Raw genomic sequence first — 20236 nt, forward strand, 5'->3', positions numbered from 1 at the left:
AGTCTGCAAAAAGTTACCATGGAAGTAACCTAAAATCAATTTAAGTGGTTGCACTGGAAATCAGAGCAGATTTTCTGACTACTGTAAAAAAGAAACTCTTGGTGTCTCTCCATAAAATGAATCTGAAATTGGACTGGTCTTGATAAATATTTACATTCCTTGGCCCTATAAATGATTCCTCTTCTTTATTGGCTTTCCAGAGAAGGTGCCAAATGTATCTCTTGCAATTGACCCTTGGCTCCTCTGAGTAGTTTTTTCTTTGTTTTTATAGTGTTGTTTTTCTGTTTCGATTGACTGCTAAGTTTGTGTTATTTTTTATTTATTTCTCTTTGGACACTGCCTTGAGTGCTGTAAAGGCAGCTAATAAATTATTTCAATGAATACAGTTTGATTTGGATTAAAGGGCCTAATCTCAGAAATGTTTGAGGCATATCATGGCCTGTAGGTCTGCTGCTATCTACATTCTATTCTCATTAGCACTCTAGACCAGGGGTCAGCAACCTTTTTCAGCCGTGGGCCAGTCCACTGTCCCTCAGACCATGTGGTGGGCTGGACTATATTGGGGGGGGGGGGAGGAATGAACGAATTCCTATGCCCCACAAATAACCCAGAGATGCATTTTAAATAAAAGCACACATTCCACTCATGTAAAAACACGCTGATTCCCGGACCATCCGTGGGCTGGATTGAGAAAGCGATTGGGCCACATCCGGTCCACAGGCCTTAGGTTGCCTACCCCTGCTCTAGACCATTTGCTTAATATGTAAATGCTCTTTCTATATAGGAACATCTTCTATATCAAGCACTTTCTATTTGTACAGATACTTTCTGCCTGGCTTAGTTGTGAATCTGCCCCATGCAGCATCTCTAAGTTAGTGTATCTATACAGGAGAAAGGTGTGATTACTTGTGCAAATGTGCTCCTAATTCCTGCTTACTTGCAGTGTGTTGGCATTAAGCTATTACTGCTTTACAAAATACAAGGTGGCTTGGTTACAGCCAAGGATCTAAAATCAACTCAGCATAATCAGACTTTGCAACATAGACTTCTGCGCAATATTGGTATGTCATAATTAGCATACCCAACTTTAAACTGTATACAAACATATCTAGCTCTTTTAGAAAACTGTGCTTTTGCCCTAATAAACAGAGCACACAACGCACTTGTGAACCTTTGAGCTGAACTCTGTTGGCAAAAGCCTTAGATGTGATTAAGCAATTGATTTCAATTAGTTCTGTAACTTTAGTGCAGATATATTTAATTTGCAAACTACCAATGACACACTCCAGGTAGAAGCTGTTTACATATAAGAGTTTGCAAATCCTCAAGGATACACTTCCAGAGACACAACCAGATAAACACATGAGTGGGATCTACTCGTGTACATAGCATTGTATCTTGATAGTGAAAGATCTCTTGGAGACTATTGTTTGAGTATGTTTGGTGGTCTGAAGGCAGGAGGTGTTCATTTACTATTGTTAAACATTCCACTTCAAAAGTACTTCTCAACTGTATATGATCATCTCCACAAGCTTGGATTTGGAGACATGAACATGAACATCATCTAAATGATTAGAAAGGACAACTCATTGCATTCATTCTAAGCCTTCATGGAGATTAAGTAGTTGTTATTTAGAGTTCTTACCCACCCTTCACCATGAAATCCCAAGGCAGGTTACAAAGTTTTAAAATAATTGACTGATAGGTTATGCTTATTGAAGGAGATATCCACAAAGCCCTGCAATGTATGGTGCCTGTGAAAATAACACTATTAGTGATGAGATCTGTGTAGCCTATGCCATGAAGAGCATTAGGGAAGAAATGTTTAAAGAATATCACAAGTTTGAGTTCCATCTCACTGTGTCTATGTGAGAGTTTCTCTGTGTGGATTTTGCAAACTTCTATGCATATATTTAGCTGAAAGTGAAGTATTTTGACTCTACTTGGCACTAAGCTCTTCCACTAAATGAGAGATTAAGCACACCTAACCCTGTTCTGTGTTGTGGCTTATCATGTGTCTTGGGGATCAAGTCCAGAAAAAAGTTGCTAATTTCCCCTACAATTGTATGTTATAAAAAATAAAGCAAAGCAATAACACTCTACACCCCACCCCTTATGTTTTATGAAGGCTTGTTCTTCTGCCTTTTTTTCAGGCAGCTGGACAACCATATCTAACATAGCGCCCCAGCAGGAAATGCTCTAAAAATCCCTGGAAGCAGTGCCATCCAAGGACTTAATGAACCATCACTTCTCCAGCACTTTCTCTAAAGAATAGAAGATACATAGAGTCCTCCATTTGCATTTTGGGTAAGCTGCTTTATCACAGATTTATTCAAGCATAATTTTGGCTTACCTGATGCCTTTTGAAACTCCATGCCACCATGGGTTCTGCTTTGTTACAAAAGCAGTATATATAATATGCTACAAATAAGCAAACCCCATTGTACAACAATTATTTAAAAGGCAATGGAAATCAGCTCTCTTTTAGATATACAGATTTCTCATTACATTTTTACACAACATTTTATCCCTAGAAAAACAGTCACATGCTGACAAGAAAGACTAAATTGACAGACCTCAGGATATACTTAACCTATATTTTCATTTTTAAACTGCTTTCCACCTAAATGATTTTCTGGAGGACTGGCGAAAGATTAGCTAAGGGTGTTTTAATGATTGCATTTCAATAAAATATTATAAAATTAGTCATAAAGAAGTGACTGAGTCAACGTAGGGAAAATTAAATTACCTGAATATATTCATTTTCCAACAGATTTTTGCAGGTACTAGAAAAGCAGTACCTTTTAAAAAAATAATTCATCCTTTTATTAGTTCCATACTGATTGATTACACCCATTGGATCAAGACTTAGTCATCCTTAGAACAGACTCACTAAAATCAATTGGACTTAAGAACTAAGCCCCATTGATTTCAGTATGTGTGTTCTGAGCATGTCTAGGGTAGAGCTTGGTTCCAGTCCATATTGATTAAGACTTTCCAGGGGGTAACTGTGTTATTATCTTGCAGCAAACAGAAGAGAGTTTTGTAGCAACTTAGAGATTAACAACTTTATTTTGCATTTGGATAAGAAAATTTAGGAAATCACCTTTAAAATCCTTGTAATGTGTTAAAAAGTCACATCTCTTCTAGTGGAAATTGGCTGCCTATCAAACCTGCTTAAATGCCATGGAAATGAAACATATACAAAAAAGAAAGAAAGTAGCTTGCTTTTTTACTAATGTAACAAACAGATAAGATAATGCTGTGAAGTCATAAGTCAAAGAAAGGGCAGTAGGTTGTGAGCAACATCCCAAAAGTTGCATGAATTGCATTTTCAAATTGCATACTTTGGACTGGTCATATCTCTTTTGTAACAAGCAGTGGTAGTGGAGATTACTATTCTAATTGGGGGAAAGTGGTGTCAACCATTTTCCTACTGAAAACTCCTGTGAAACTACTACTGTACTTGCTTCTTCAGGTGCTATTTGTTTCAAGTTACAGTTTCAGGGGCAAACACACAAGGGTGAAAGGATTAATGCCCCTCACCTTATGCTGTTGGCTCAGTCTAGATTGCTCCCTCTTCTCACTGTTTCACTCAGCTTCTCTGAGACCAAGCCACTTAAATGTCAGCAGTATCTATCAATGCATCCTTCATTTGAGAATCACTACAAATTGCAAATAACAGCTCGGTGGGCAATTTTCAGCAGGGAAATGACGTTGTGTGGGGAGGGTTAACCAATCCTGCCATACTGCAGTCCTTGTGAAGGCCATGGGCACTCACAGCTGTCTTTTGTTAAGAAAGAGGCATGGTCAATAGTCAGCACACTCTTTTAAATGCAACGGATGTAACATGCAGTATGGTTCTCATTCACTGCTGTGTTTTGTATTCACAAAAACCTTCACTAAGGATGGACTAAGTTTAAGGGGGTCGGTTTGGTATATAAAGCTTGGGATTAGGGATTAGGATATCTGAAAGATCGCCTTATATACCCAATTGATCACTGCTCTCTGCAGGTGAGGGCCTCCTGAATATACTATCTATCTTATTAGGAGGTCCTCTCTGCACAATGTAAGAAACTTATGGAAACATCTGATTGGATCAGGGTGTCATTGAGATCCAAGAAAGGGTGAAGCTCCAACTTCTAAATCAGGTATAGGCAAACTCGGCCCTCCAGATGTTTTGGGACTACAACTCCCTGGATCCCTAGCTAACAGGACCAATGGTCAGGGATGATGGGAATTCTGGTCCCAAAACATTTGGAGAGCCGAGTTTGCCTATGCCTGTTCAAAGTCTTGAGTTGTTTCACTGCTAAAGCAACAACTCAAATCCAAAATTTCACCTTTTCTGATCTGGGAAATAACAAGCTGTCATCTGCTTTTCACTGAACTGCTGGTGGTTGGGATGGGACCTAGGGAGAAGAATACTGCACATATTTATCTGAGAGTAAATCGTATCAAACTCAGTAGGGCATACTTCTGCATAGACATGTGTAGAATTGCACTGTACAAAGCTCTTCATATTTCACATCCATTTGCAAGCACTTCCTTATTTCTGAGAACAGGAGGATTTTTTGTAAAGCTGTTTTTATTATTTCATTCTATAATGTATATAAAACAGAGAGAACAACTATAACAACAGGTGAAAATTAAAAGATGAAAAACAAAACATCAATATAATGTCAGAATAAAAAAGTACAAAATAGGTTTGATTCATCCAGGACACCAGTCTTTTCCACATATGGTGCAAGTAATATTACTTGCTTCATTGTTTTATTTGCTCCGTGCTTGTAAAGGGGGAAATCTGCATTAGGGCTTGGAGAAATGACTCATTCTTCAAAAATAATTTTCTTTGGGCTCTTTGTGATAGTTCAGCGTTTCTATGGGTAATTCTGGTAGTATCATTAAGAAGATTGGAATGGCACATTTCATGAATAAAATGATGAAAATGAAAAGTTTAATCATTTTTTTATAACTTCTAGAAAATTGCTTTCAGATAATCCATTGACATCTATATGTGAGGCAATGAACTTTCATGTTCAAGGCTCAGTGTCATCCTGATGCTATAACACGTAGCTATACCTGCTCTTGAATGAGCAATAGTTATGCCTTCTCAGCTAAGAAAAAGGTGGTGGTAACCTTGTGCCTACCATTAATTATTTAAAATAGTTGAAAATCATTCCCTATTATTTTCCTCCCACTATTGTGATCAAATTTTCACATTTGATCATAGAGGATCATAGATAATCTTTTAGTCCTTAAACTTAATAGGCTGAACAATGCTTTAAAAATAACTGACCTAATCTAGAATGGTTCCAGAAAGAAAAAGGGATCTCTTGAGATTGTTGGGTCTCAGGTTGTTTTGTATGTTTTTAAAGAAGAATACTTAGTTTCTTTGTATTTGGTCTCTATATATCTTTAGAACACTTTACCTTTGTCACCGGTTTGCAAAATCTTGTGTGATAATGTCCCACATTTCTGCAAGTCTGTTGTCTGTCTATGTGACCATTGAGGTGAGAAAATACTGGCCTGACCGATATGTAATGGTAAGATAGAATATGGCTTACCATGACTGCTTGCATATGCTGCCTCCTAGAGAGGCACTCACAGCTGCTTTGCTTCTCCCTGGACTTTAGGTCAGTGTGAGATGGCAGCTTAAGGCCAGGGAGGAGTGAAGTGGTTGCTATCTCCTCAGGAGCCAGTACTGTATGTTCACCCAAAGTCATGTTTCAACTGAATATGATGTGCAAATACGGCCAATGTGTAAAAGTTGAAAAAAGGAAGAAGATAATATGTTTTGTCTGAAGAACCAGTGATCTTCCTCTTGGGGAAAAACAATAACCCTTTGTTTTTGTCAGTGTTTGTAAAAAGCAAAAAAAAAAAAAAAAAAGAAGGAAATGGTTCTGAGCTCCCTTTGTCTCCTCAGCCTGGTCCTCGGACCCTTGTCTGCATAAAAGAGTCCACGACAATATCCTTGCAGAGTTTTATTCTTAAAAGTCTTTGTGCAAAACATGACTGAATAACTATACACACCAGCACTAACCAACCAACCCAACCTCCAGCCTCAGCAACCAAACTAACATTTCTCACTCTATATATACAACTTTGTGCAGGCCGCTGAGTCATGCTGACCCAGCTTTATTCGCATTAAAGAAACAGCGGCCATTTTAGCTGTGACACCCCTTCTGTTTCTTAAATGTGAAAAACCCCAACAGAAACAATACATACATACATACACTATATACATAAACCCAGTTTTGTCATCAATTCATTATGGCATGTTGCTGGCAAAGGCTTGGTAAACAAATCAGCAATATTATCTTGTGATTTACAATACTCCAATTTGATTACCCCATTCTGTACACAATCTCCCACATTCGCATGACGGATAGCAATATGTTTTGATGCAGATTTCATTATTTCCGAGCCTGCTAATGCAATGCACGGTTGGCTATCTTCATACACTTGGATAGGTGAATCTACTTTAAAATCTAGATCTTTTAGTATCTGTATAAGCCACATGATTTCATTGCATGCTAGCGACAGGCTCCCATATTCTGCCTCACAGGAGGCGGTCGCAACAAATCCTTGTTTCTTTGACCTCCATCCAATTATGGAATTGGCAAACATCATAACCATTCCACTCATAGATTTTCTGGTAGTTACACAGCTTCCCCAGTCCGCATCAACAAATACTTCTAGTTTTTCGTCTTGTGTACTAGATATCTTTAAACATACATTTAATGTCCCCTTTAGATATCTGACAAGCCTTTTCAAAGCACACCAATCGGCAGTACTGGGTTTAGATACACGTTGGCTCAGAACATTTGTAGCACATGCAATGTCTGGCCTTGACCACTGGCTTAAATACAACAGTGATCCTATTTTTGAGTGATACAACTCAGGCTGATCAAATTCATCATCATACACTGTCTTTGGGAAATCTGGTGTCATGGGAGTCTGAACTGGCTTGCAGTTTTCCATGCCAAACTGCTCTATCAAATGAAGAATTTTCTCTTTCTGGCTCAATAGGAAGCTTCCATCTGCTTCCTGCCTTACTTCTACTCCCAAGTAATTGCTTACAGGCCCTAAGGCTTTAAGCTTAAACCTCTTTTCCAGTTGACTTGTGAGCTTCTGGATCTCACCTGTGGAACTCCCTGCCACAAGCAAATCATCAACAAAGACTAAGAGCATTAGATATTTGTTGCCTGTCCCCTTGGTGTACAGGCATGGATCAGCCACACTCCTTTTAAAACCAAGTTTTACAAGGGCTTCATTTAAACACTGGTTCCAACACCTTCCACTTTGTTTGAGACCATAAACAGCCTTTCTCAAATGCCAGACTGCACCATTCCCCTCTTCAAACCCAGGGGGTTGTCTCATTAACACTTCATGGTCTAAATTTGCATGCAGATATGCAGCATCAGCATCAAAATGGTGCACTGCTAGTTGTCTTACAGCAGCAATGGAAAGCATTAAACGAAAAGTTTCACTCTAGAGTGGGAGAAAACACTTCATCATAACTCTCCCCTTTAATCTGAGTGAACCCTCTGGCTACTAATCTGGCTCGAAAACGTGGTTCCCCAGATGCAAGGGTTTTCCTTTTATAAACCCACTTGCATGACACCACTCTGCCACCAGGTGGCGGCATTATGACCTCAAATACTTTGTTACGTTTAAAAGAGTCCATTTCTTCTTTCATGGCTTGTTTCCACAAAGCACGTTCCCCAGGGGGTAAGTCTAAGACTTCATTATAACTTTGTGGTTCCACACAACTCACATTGCATACTCTCACTCCTCCTAGGGTCAAACATTGAGGAGGTACACCCTTGTTTGAACGCTGGGAGCGCCTAGGCACAACTACTTCTTCTTCCCCCCTTATCTCTGGCTCTTCTTCCTCTTCCTCTAGAGAAGTATTATCTATTGCCACATCTTTTGGAGAAATCTGTGCCTCCTCCTCATCCTGCTCCTGTGTTGCCAATGGCTGAGAAGAAGCCTCTTCTCTTACTTGCAGGGGCAGTAGGCAATCTGGGTTGGCATGGATCGCAGTCCATCTGTCCTGGTCAGCAAAGTCTGCGCTTCGTGACAGAACCACGCGTCCTGGGCGTAAATTGAAATGCCACCCTTTGCCATAGGACTGATATCCCACAAACCACAGTCTCTGCACTCTAGCGCCCCCTTTCTGGCGCTGAGCTTTGGGAATATTTACATGTGCCCAAGCACCCCAATTATGGAGCATTGTCCACTCTGGTTTTTCCCAAACAATACACGATAAGGAATATCTTTTATAGAGCTAGACCAGGTTCTATTAATCAAAAAGTTCGCTGTAAGAAGTGCCTCGCCCCACACAGCCTATGGTTGTGACCCAATCCTGCATCCACTAGCAGGCAGTCCTTTACTGACTGTATTACAGCCCCACGTCTTTCACACAGACCATTTTCAGCAGGGCTATAAGGGTTAATCAACCGGTGAGTGATCCCCTTACGTCGCCATCATGCCCCAAATTGTTTGTTCAGAAATTCTCCGCCCCTATCTGTTTGCAACTGCACAACAGGGCGAGTGAAGAGCTTTTCAGCTTGGGCAACCCATTCTCTGAATGTGGGAAAACACTCAGATTTCTGCTTTAACAAAAACAGCCAACTAAAACGTGATTTATCATCTGTTACCAGAAAAGCATAACTGGCGCCCCCTTCAGTCTTTTAGCCGTGACAGTTTTATGAACTACACAAGGAAATCTCAATACTTTCCTCTGCTTCCAAGAAACGTTGGTGCCTTGGTAATGTTAACCACAATTGCACCAGTTTCACACCTCGACCATGTTTATCTAAGTGTATTCTAACAACTATTGTACCTTACAGGACCAAACTAGAGATGAAGTTAATTGTGTGACTCTAATTAAGGTGCACATTTCCTGTTTTATAAAAAACAGCTGCAGGGAAGCCTGAGAAGCCTTGGGACCATGAGGGAAGATGGACTTCAACTCTTTTTCTCCCTGCCATGGTCCCAACAAAAAATAACGTATCTGAAGCTATTGATATACAAATAACAGTTTCAAAGAGGGGAAGGTAAGTTAGCATTCACACACCCTGTTACTTACAGCCATTGGTAAAATAGAATTTCCCTTTGATCAGGCCATTCCTCTCTTTGCTTACTAGAGTTTAGAACAGAGATGTAGAATATAGACATAGGCGCCAACTCGTAGGGGCCGAGGCAGTTTCGGCCTCCCCCAACGTGTCTTTAGGGCCCCCTCAATGTTCAGAGGGTGTTCAGCTCTACCCGTTGGCTCCTTGCAACATCACATTGGGCCCTCATCAATCATTTGGAGAAGCTATCCCCTTTGAATATAGAGATTCCTTCCCTGCACATCTCCTCAAATGTCTTACCACTGGTAGATACTGAGTAGATCTAGCAGGTATCTTATAATAAGAAGTACATCTTAGCACATACCATTCCATGCTGAAAGTTAGAGAAAGGGGGGAAATCGGCAATTGATTCCTCTGTGCTGTTCTCTTAGTGTCCAGTACAGGGCTAAGAACCAGGAGTGCATGTTTTGAACATCTCAGTTTGGCTCTTCAAATTATCTTCTGTCATCCTTTATCTATGCTATATATTTTTCTTGCTTTTTAACATTTCTTTAAACAAGAGCCCTTCATATATGCTTGAATAAGAGCTAGGACGCTGATGAAGTTCTTCTGTTTGGAGTGGGGCTACTCCAGATAGGAGAATCCCATCAGAGTTGTAAGTCTTGCTCTAGTATATGAAGGGCTCTTGATTAAAGTCATGTTAAAAGGAAGGGGGAGACCATAGAAAAAGTGACAGAATAATACCCCTTGAGGAGGGGAGAACAGAATATCATGCGAATCTACAGTTTGAGAAATAGCACATTATTATTACAACTAACACAAGTCCTTTTGCTTGATTGCCTGCTTGCTGAGGTGAGGAGAAGTACATCCTTAAAAGGAGCAGAGCTTGGATAGCTCTGTTAAAAAAGAACAGTTTTTTGATGCACCTGAAAGTAAGGTCTGGGATAGGGTCATCTGAGAAATATAAGAAAATGTGAGAAGAAACTATGAAGAGAGATGGGGAGGGAGACAAACAGAGGCATAAACTAATGAATTTTAACAGGTTTTAATTGAAGGGAACATGATTCTTACAGAAAATGGCTATTTATTTCTGTGTTTTTTCACTGAAACATGTAGATGTTGTTGTTGGAAAAAACCAGAAAATAACAAAAGCAAACAAAGTGTAAATAGCTTGCTGGTATATGGCTTTTTACCTCCAATTACCTTTTTCTTTTTTTGCTCAAAATGTGTGCATATTTGATCTGCATTTTATGATAAAGATTTTTACACTTTTTTGATATATCCCTAATGTAACTGTACTGTAACTGAGGGTGTTCCATCCTCTTATTTGTGGGTGGAAATAAAGCACAGTATGAAAATATATAATCAAATATTTAGTAACCATTCTGACACAATGCCAACATATAGTTGCACATCACTCCAATCCCCAAGCAGTGAGAGGTTCCAGGATTTCCATGCGCTTACCCAGGGGGCAGTTTCCTTGGAGTGTGGGACAGTGGAGAATGTCATGTTTATTAACACACACATATATACACACACACACACAACCTGAGTCTAGGATGGACTCTAGGGGCTTACAGCATTAATACCCCTACTATGAATACTGAACACTCTTCCACATATTAAAAACACACACAAATAATAATGGAGGCGTAGGGCTTGATTTGTTTGATCAGAAATGCATGCTTTGGGGGCAATTGGAAAGCACACAGAACTTACACTACTTACAATAAAATAATTCCACCTTTATCTTTGCTTTTCCTTTGTTATTTTTCAGGAAATTGCTTTTGTTTGTTTTAGCAGAAATTGTACATTGTGAAAATGTCCCTAGATGCATTAGGAATCATTCAACAATCTTATGGCAGAGTGACAACTGTTCTTGTTGCAAACCTAGCAGCCCTGCATGCAGCCTTGGCATTAGCTCTGGCTCATTCTCTCACCAGCCTACTCAACAGCTGATCCCTGGGCAGGATTGCCAGAGAAACAAAATCAGAGCAGCATTATATATAGGATTAGGAGAAGAAAAAGTAGTAGCAAGGAAGGCAGTCCAGCAGCAAGTGCTGCTCGTATGATTTGTTGCAGAATCAAGCACCTCATCCAGTAATAAGGATGACCAGACATGGTGTCATTTACTAACGGCTCATTAGGAAAAGCTTGTAAGAGTTTGTTATTTAGCAAGAGGACCAAAGTGGTGAGACCTTTCAGTTTGCAGGAGCTATCAAAGAAAACTAGTGAATGGTGGCATCATTGCCTATAGAGCTATAAACTACAGCATTAAGAATAAATCAAACAAATCACTTTGGGGGATAGTTCCGGCCATAAAAACTCTTATTTGATTCTGCTACATTTGATACTCTACCAGTATTAGGCTCTGTCAGAAATTTCTAAACATTTTGGAAGGTTCTCTGAAAGTGCAGCTATAGTAGGCATTAGAGTTCCTTTGTGATTTCTCCCCAAACTGCACCATTTAAGGGAAATAAAAGTGACATTGTGCAGTTGGGAAAACACACTACTGCCATCTTGTAATAATGTCATTGTAGTCAGCAAAACCTTCTGACTACAGGCTTCTGCTTAAAAAAACCTTTGGCAGTTTAGAAACCGTGCAGCTCCTCTGGAGTTGAACTGTTTAAATTCCAGCAATAGCTGACTATAAACTGCAGTTTTCATTTGAGAATCATTAGGAATTTCTCCAATTATTTTAAATTGTTTAAAAATGTATACCCCATTTTTATTTACAAACTATATATATATCTATATATCTATATATCTATATATCTATATATCTATATATCCATCCATCATAATAGCTTTTTTTTTTAAAAAAAAAAAAAGCTTCAAAATCTGAACTGAATTGGTACTAGAATGAAACAAGAAATTAACATATAGCTGGTACACAGGGGACCTTCATGTTCCGTAATAAATAATTATCTCTTTCTTACATTGGCTATGCTACACCATTGCCCAAAAGGAAATGGTATAGTTTTCTACATTAGCATTTAATCAAGAGTGTATGTAAAATCATCACGTAGTGTGAAAAATTGAATACTATTTAGTCTGAACCTGACCCAAAGTCTAGAAACAAATAAATTATAAGTGCTGCTAATTCTATTTTGTTTATTCAGTAATAATCTACAGGAGTCTCTTTAGAACAGGGGTTGACCACCCTTCAATATGTGTGTTATAAATAGATTATTAGTTGGCTTTCTATAAATAATTTTCATTTTTTAAAATTTGTGTATATAAAATCAGCAGAATTCACAAGCATATTGTATTACATAATAATACAAGTCACATATGATAGATAAATACCTTTAGACTACAATGCCCAAACACCCTTCCTACTGCTAGACTAGCAGTGAAAATTGTAAGAAAATTACCAGCAATAAGTGGACGTTGTTTCTGTCTACACACTAAAGAATTGTTCCTCAAAAAACAACATACTAACAAGGGAATGTCAGTTTCAACAATTCAGATTTATGTGGGGAAATATGACAAATCCCTTCCCTGAAGTACAGCTTTGAAATTATCCAGAGTGACTTGATACTCATTTTAAAATCTTTCTTTCCCCCTTCAGAATCTTAGAAACTGTGAGGTCTGATGGAATAAGTTGTATTGTTCATTATATTTGTTTCTCATATTTTAGCACATATTGCTATCATGTCAAGGTATGTGTCACGGATGCTTTAGTTGAGATTCCTGGATTGCAGGGGGTTGGATTAGATGATGCTTGGGGTCCCTTCCAACTCTATGATTCTGTGTTCTCAGACTGATTAACAAAGGCCCTCAGTACAGACAGAAGGGACTCTGTCTGCATCTGTGTCACATGCAGGCCACTTACTTCATACCAGGGACGTAGGAAGGGGTGTGTGGCCTGCCCTGGGTGTCATCCTTGAGGGGGGTGTCAAAATGGCACACCGTGGGGGGGAGCAGCAGTTACCGCGGGGCCTGGCCTGCAGTGCGCCCGAGTCACGTGTCTCTCCTGGGAGTGACACGGCGGCCCAGGGCCCCGCACTACCCAAAATAGACTCTGTGGGCAGCTCGCCGTGCCGCCCCCTGGACGGATCACCACACCGCGCCTGTGCACAGATCACCGCAGCGCCCCTGTGTGTGGATTGCTGCGGCGCCCTGTGTGGTGCCCCTGTCCATGGATTGCCATGGCGTCCCTGTGCGGCACCTCCGTGCGTGGATCGCTCTGCCCTCGTGGGCAGCTTGCCCTGCCCCCGCCTCTCCGGGTGCCAGAACACCTAGCTATGCCCCTGCTTCATACATTGGGTGGAGAAAACCTTCTTAGTCAATTTGTAAACAAGCAGAAACCCTACATCATTGCATTAATGATGTTAACATTCTCCCCCACATAAAATACTTCCTGCACGTTCAAAACGTTTGTGTCAGAGAGCAGATTCTAGGCTAGTATTTTCTTTGGCATGCACATTCTGAATGTACAGAGGCTCTTTATGTGGGAAAACAGCCAAACGCTATACCCCACTCAGCCAACAGGTTGAGGTGGTACAGCCTAGCAACAGCCAATCTGTTTTAGCTCTATGAATGAGTCTCTTTGAGTTGATTTAAGATTGTTATCTTAATACTATCGGGGAAGTAACTGTCATAGATGATCCACTCTACATGCCTTTGTTTTCTACTTGTTCGGTTAGCTGAATAAGTCTGTAAATATTTTTCTTCGTATTACTCACTCTTTACAATAAATCTGAGCAAGTTCAGCATGATGCTCAATGCGCAGTTAGTGTGTTGCTATTGATTAGTCAGAAAAGATTATCATTTGCATAGCTCACACACCTTGGCTCAGGGTAAACTCACATTTAAATGTCTTATAGTTTGGGGACTGAATCAACTGATAACTTGTTGTGTGAAAGAACCACCATAGAACAAACATAACACAGTCAAGTATTTTCATTTTTATCACCTCAAAACACAATATTTTCAGTCCACAATGCTTCTCTATCAACCATGAAGTCATGTTTTAAAATAAGTTGCATACATGTGGGATGGGCCCTTAGACAAACCACATATAAACATTACTGATACATTATTAATTCCAAAATAGTAACTATTAAGGATATCGGAACAACCGCACCAAACAAATTAAACAATTCGGATGAAGTTAAATACTTTTGTTTTAATAATTTTTTTCTTTTTATTTTTTTAGGTTTTTGTTTTCCTGCTCGGGACAGCTATTCCCTCACCTTCCTCTCCTGAACCTCCCCTATCCTGAACACTCAACTTATTTGCCAGTCCAAGGCTAACTATGCATACTATGTTTTGCTTTAACGTTTGTTAAAGTTAAGATCCAGGGCCTCAGAACCGCTCTCCTGGATCACTGAGAATCACTTTGGTTCAGCCCAGGATTACTGAGTGGCTAGGAGATGCATTTTAAGATTCACATTTTCAGACATTATTTTGTCTGTTCCCAGGAGTGCTGTGTTGCTGAAGACTTCAGTTGAGATATGAGATTTTCCCCTCTTTCTTCTTGACTTCTGCGGGTTAGCAACTTTGGGAAATTGTTTTGGGGCAAGTCTGCAAAACATAAAGTGCTACCCTTAGGCTCCACTCCCATGCTCACTTACTGTAATTTGGAGGAATCCCCATTGAACTTAATGGGCTTTATTCCTAAACTGCATGACTCTAAAATCTCTGACAAAATCAGGAATAATTGGGGACAAAGGTACTATTTGGGAGAGTTAGAATCATAGAATTGTAGAGTTGGAAGGGACCCTATCATGTAGTCCAAGCCCCTGCAATGCAGGAATCTCAACTAAAGCACCCATGACAGATGGACAACCAACCTCTGCTTAAAAACCTCCAATGAAAGCGAGTCCACTACCTTCTGAGGGGGTCCAACAGCTCTTACTGTTAGAAAGTTCTTCCTGATGTTTAATCAGGATCTTCTTTCTTGTAACTTGAAGCCATTAGTTTGAGTCCTACCTTCTGGAGCAGGAGAAAACAAGCTTGCTCCATCTTCCATTCAGCAGTCATTTAGATATTTATAGATGGCTATCATGTCTCCTCTCAGCCTCCTCTTATCCAGCCTCAATATACCCTACTCCCTCAACTGTTCCTCATCAGGCTTGGTTTCCAGACTCTTTACTATCTTGGTCACTCTCCTTTGCACACGTTTCAGCTTGTTGATATTCTTCTTAAATTGTGGTGCTCAGAACTGGACACAGTGCTCCAGATGTGGTCTGATGAAGGCAGAATAGAGCAGGACTATTACTTCCCTTGATCAGGACACTATACTTCTGTTGAGGCAGCCTAGAATAGCATTAGGGGATTTTTTGCTGCTCCATCTCACTGTTGACTCATATGAAGTTTGTGGTCTACCAAGAATCCTAAATCCTTTTCACATGTGCTACTTGCAATCCAGGTGTCTCTCACCTTATATTTGTGCAGCTGGTTCTTCCTGCCTACTTTTTACTTTTTCCCAGGATGATGAGAAACTATTAGTGAGCATTCTTTGGGTTCGGTCAGTTGAAGCAAGGTAAAAATATAAGGTCTTTCCTACTGTCAGCACCAGGCGTATTTGTTTTTAGCTTTACTTTTCTCCCCACCACCACTCTGCTTCTAGTATTGGATCTGCATATAGAATGCAGCTGACAAAAGACCTATTCATTGCTATTTTTGTTTTCACTACATTATTATCGAGTATACACAGAACTCTACTAATTCAGAAGAAATGTGGTAATTTCAGGGACCCTTTATGAGAATCAAACGCTCTCCAAATTAATCAGGGAGAGAGGGGCAAATTTTTAAAAGAGGCTCAAATCAAGGGCACTTGAGACCCCTAACCATCACACATGTGAGGTCCTGGACATGATTCATTCGCTATTTAACAGCTTCAAAATACACAGTGTGCTGATTTGGATCATGTCTGAAGCAGTGCTTTTCTTTGGTTAAAAAAATGAGGTGTTGGTACTCATAGCTTGATAAAAGTGCTATAGATGCTTGCATGATCAAATCAAATTTTATTAAACGGTCACAGACCAGATTAACTCGTACAGCTAGTCAGCGAAAGATAACACCGGAAAAACAAAGGACAATTTCAATACAGATTAGGCCATAACAGCAATTTAAAATTAGACAGCATAAATAAAATTAAGTATTTGCCTTTGCCTGCATATTGACATTGGAAAGCTCTTGTTTCCTGCGCCTAATAGCGGCTACACAGAATTTGGCAACATCGTAATTTCAGGGACCTTATCTTCTATCAAGGCTCTCATACATAGGAGTTCTGGTTCATTTTTAAGCTTTTGTAGAACTGGGGCAATAAAGGTCAGGCGTAGGTCCTCGTAATAACTACAGTGCAGCAATACATGCAGACTTGTTTCCACTTCCGATGAGCCACATGGGCAAACACGTGACTCATATGGTTTGCCCTCATATCTGCCTAACAACAGGGCAGAGGGCAGAACGTTGAATCTGGCCAGGGTAAAGGAGTGTCTGTACTTAGGTATTTGTAAATCAGCCAGATAATTTGCGGGTGAGAACCCTCTCCCAAAGTCTCTAATTGTGGCATGTTTATCCATTTTGCCCATATGACATTGCAGCTCTATGTCCCTAATGCGTTGGAGCACTTGACTTCTGGCACTCTCATATCCTGCCGCTATCAAGATCTGCGGGGAGAATCCCAAGCTTCTTATCTTTTCAAACAGGGAAGCTTTCCAGGTAGAATGAAAGGTGTCTAAGAGTGTTAAGGGAGCCAAACCGGCCGGGGAAAAAATAAGTTTTAACCAGTAGTGTATCTTTAGAATCCACAGCCGTGCGTTAACGGGTGGTTGTCCAACTTCTAAGCGGACAGCTATATTAGATACACAAGAGGGGATCCCCAATAAACACCGATAGAATTTTGTTTGAAATGCCTCCATAGGCGCAAAATTTTTAAAACTGCAGACCTGGGATCCATAAGTGAGTTGTGGGAGTATTTTTGCAGCAAAAACCTGGGAGGCCACCGGAACGTATTTTCCCCCTTTCCCATGAAAGAATCTTGTAAGGGCTTTATTGGCCCTTCCTGCGTTGGCAATGGCGTTTTTCATCTGTTGGTGCCACAAGACCCTTTCCTGAAAAGTTATTCCCAGGTATTTGAAAGTTGCTACCTGGTCAATAGGTTGACCATTAATTCTCCATTTGTGTTTCCTTCTTTTTTTTGAGAACACCATAATTTTAGATTTGCTGTAATTTATTGATAGTTGTTCCGCTTGACAATAGTCAGCAAATGATCTCAAAAGCTTCCTCAAGCCAACGCAGGAAAAGGAGAGTAGGACTGCATCGTCCGCATACAGAAGCACCGGGAGGGGCATACCTGCCAGTTTGGGAGGGTGGGCATTTTCTTTCGCCATATTTACTGCTAGAGAGTTGATATAAAAATTAAATAGCGTTGGCGCGAGGACACATCCTTGTTTAACCCCATAGTGCGTTTGAATTTCTTTAGTTAGATGGCCTGACCGATCGCATCTTACCCTCACCCTGGTGTTTTCGTATAGACCACGGATAAGGCGTAATAAGCGTTTACAGTGGTGCCCCGCAAGACGAACGCCTCGCAAGACGGAAAACCCGCTAGACGAAAGGGTTTTCCGTTTTAGAGGCGCTTCGCAAAACGAATTTCCCTATGGGCTTGCTTTGCAAGACGAAAATGTCTTGCGAGTTCCTGCGGGGTTTTTTCCCTTCCCCCCCCCCTTTTCCTAAGCCCTAAGCCGCTTATCAGCTGATCCGCTAAAAGCCGCTAAACCGCTAATAGCGCTAATCCGCTAAGCTGTCAATGGGCTTGCTTCGCAAGACGAAAAAACCGCTAAACGAAGAGCCTCACGGAACGGATTAATTTCGTCTTGCGAGGCACCACTGTATCTATGTTTGTAGCCCCAAGCTTTTCCCAGAGTCTGTCCCTTGGTATTAGATCAAAAGCCGATTTAAAATCGACAAAAGCTGCATATAAAGACCCCCCCTTTTCTAGAGTATTTGTCTGCCAGGTGTTGAAGGATAAGGGCCTGGTCTATAGTTGAACGCTTTGCTCTAAAACCAGCTTGAGCTTCTGATAGAATATGCTCTCTTTCCATCCACTCCACCAATTTATCACATAAATGAGCAGCGTACAGTTTGCTAATAACGCTTAATAGACTGATTGGTCTATAGTTAGCTGGCTCAGTTCTGTTTCCTTTCTTGAATATTGGAATGATGATGGCTAAACCCCAGTCCTCGGGGATAATAGCCGCTTGATTTATACTAGTGAACAAGGCGGCTAGCACAGGGGCCCACCATTCAACATTTGCCTTAAGAATTTCTGGTGGGATATTGTCAGCACCCGGGGCTTTCCCTGATTTAAGAGATTGAATAAGGCCAGTAATTTCTTCTGTGGTTACAGGGGGCCATTCCTTGCCAAATTCGCTTGAAGCAGGAAGCAGAACTGGGGCCAGTTGATTTGATGAATATAATGAGTGGAAATAGGCCTCCCATGCTCCAGCGGGTATAGAGTATTCGATTTCAATCGGGGAGTCTCTCCAGCTTTTTGCAATTGTTTTCCAAAACGTGGCAGAATCTTTCTTTTGGGAGGCCTCCACTAGGCACTGCCATTCCTTCCTTTGTGCCTGGAGCTTTTTCTTGTTAATCAAAGCTTTATAACTGCATTTTAACTCAAACCAGTCTAATGGTAGCGAAGGTAGGTTCGCTGATCTATAGTTCCTGTACTTATCCAGCAGGAGGCGTTTCATAGCCATGCATTCTTGGTCAAACCAAGGTTTGGATTTATTAGAGTGTAGAGATTGCCGTGGCGGTTTTTTGTTGGTCAGATAAGGTTGTAGGGACGAAATCAGTTCCCGGAACATGTCTAATCTGGCCTCAGGAGTTGGGGAATTAACGAGGTTCTCCTTTCTAGCAAGAAAAGTATCTGAGTGAAGTCTTTCCGATATTTCATCACTCAATTTGCTGGACCATTTAATACGCGAGTATCTTAGCTCCATGTTTTCGAAACATGGGGCTACAAGTTTATCAGAGCAAAATAAATCTTTTCTTATATCCAGTAATAAACAGAGCGGTAGATGGTCGCTGTCAACCCTCTCCACCACTTTGTATTCCCGTGCTCTGCTCAAGAGGTTAGATGACACCAGGACGTAATCGATAGTGGAGGCTCCCATGTTGGATATAAATGTAAATTCCCCACTGGGTTCTCTGTCGACACGACCATTTAATACAGTCAGATCCAGATTGTTGGAAAAACGTAGGAGACATAGGCCTGCATAGTTGCAGCCCTTGTCTTTTGAGAGCCTAGGGGGAATAAAATGGGCTTCTTCAGAAATGGGAGGTACGTCATGGAAATGGGCATATAACGCCTCGTCTGATTGGCCAATTCTGGCATTTAAATCCCCAGCCAGCAGCACTGCCGCTACAGGAATTTGATTCATTAGCTCATCAACATATGATTCTAGCCTATGCCAGATGTTTTTGATAAGCTGCTTGCCTCTTTGGGGAGGGGCATATATATTGATCAATAGAAGTGTGCAATATCTGCATTTCATTAATAATGCCATGGCCACACTGCTCAGAGGCTCCAGCTCGACGAAAGATGCTCTCAGCCTTGTGGATATTAGAATGCCTAGCCCACCCTTAACTCGTCCCCCTTTGTTGCTTGGTGAACCTGCAAGCGAAAATGAGGCAAAACCATTTACATCTAAATCCCCTGTTAGCCATGTCTCTTGCAGGAAAACTGTATCATGATCTTGAATAAAATTGACAAATGATTGGTCAGTCACCTTGTTGAGCCAACCAGCAATGTTCCATGATAAAAATTTAAGATTGGCTTTATCACAGTCGAGTCTTTGTCAATTATTAGCTAACGTACTTTTAGGGTTTGTTGCTTTGTGTATCGGTCGCCTATCGTCTTTGTATGGCGGGCTATCCAGCCGCTCTATGATTTCAATAGGTGGATGCAAAGTGCTCACGTTTGTGAACACCAGATCTTTATTATGCATAAATTCCTTCTGTGGATATTCTGTTGCGGCCTGATTTTGGCCCAATTCTGTATCATCTAGGTATCTCATTTTGTCCCATACGTCTGGTGGGGTCACCTTAGGGATATTTCTCCTTCGGGGGGGTGTGTGATGGAATGCTCTCCTTGGAGGGTGGCACATTCTCTCTCGGTGGAAAGTTAATCTCCG

The 20236-nt window shown here is 40.7% G+C and overlaps 1 protein-coding gene across 12 annotated transcripts in view; it reads left to right on the plus strand.

Annotated features, from left to right (window-relative positions):
• Nucleotides 1–20236, plus strand: part of ANKS1B (ankyrin repeat and sterile alpha motif domain containing 1B) — a 332378-nt gene that overhangs the window by 214534 nt on the left and 97608 nt on the right. Inside the window, exon 1 of one of the 12 annotated variants that reach the window (XM_081878199.1) lies at nt 2169–2307. The exons of the other annotated variants lie outside the window; for them this stretch is intronic. The gene's annotated coding sequence lies outside the window, so the exon portion shown is untranslated. Of the gene's footprint in view, nt 1–2168; nt 2308–20236 lie in introns of those variants that run through there. 12 annotated transcript variants of the gene reach the window in all.

This window comes from Podarcis erhardii (genome assembly GCF_964252035.2).
Source record: "Podarcis erhardii genome assembly, chromosome: 10".
Taxonomy (NCBI): Eukaryota; Metazoa; Chordata; class Lepidosauria; order Squamata; family Lacertidae; genus Podarcis; species Podarcis erhardii.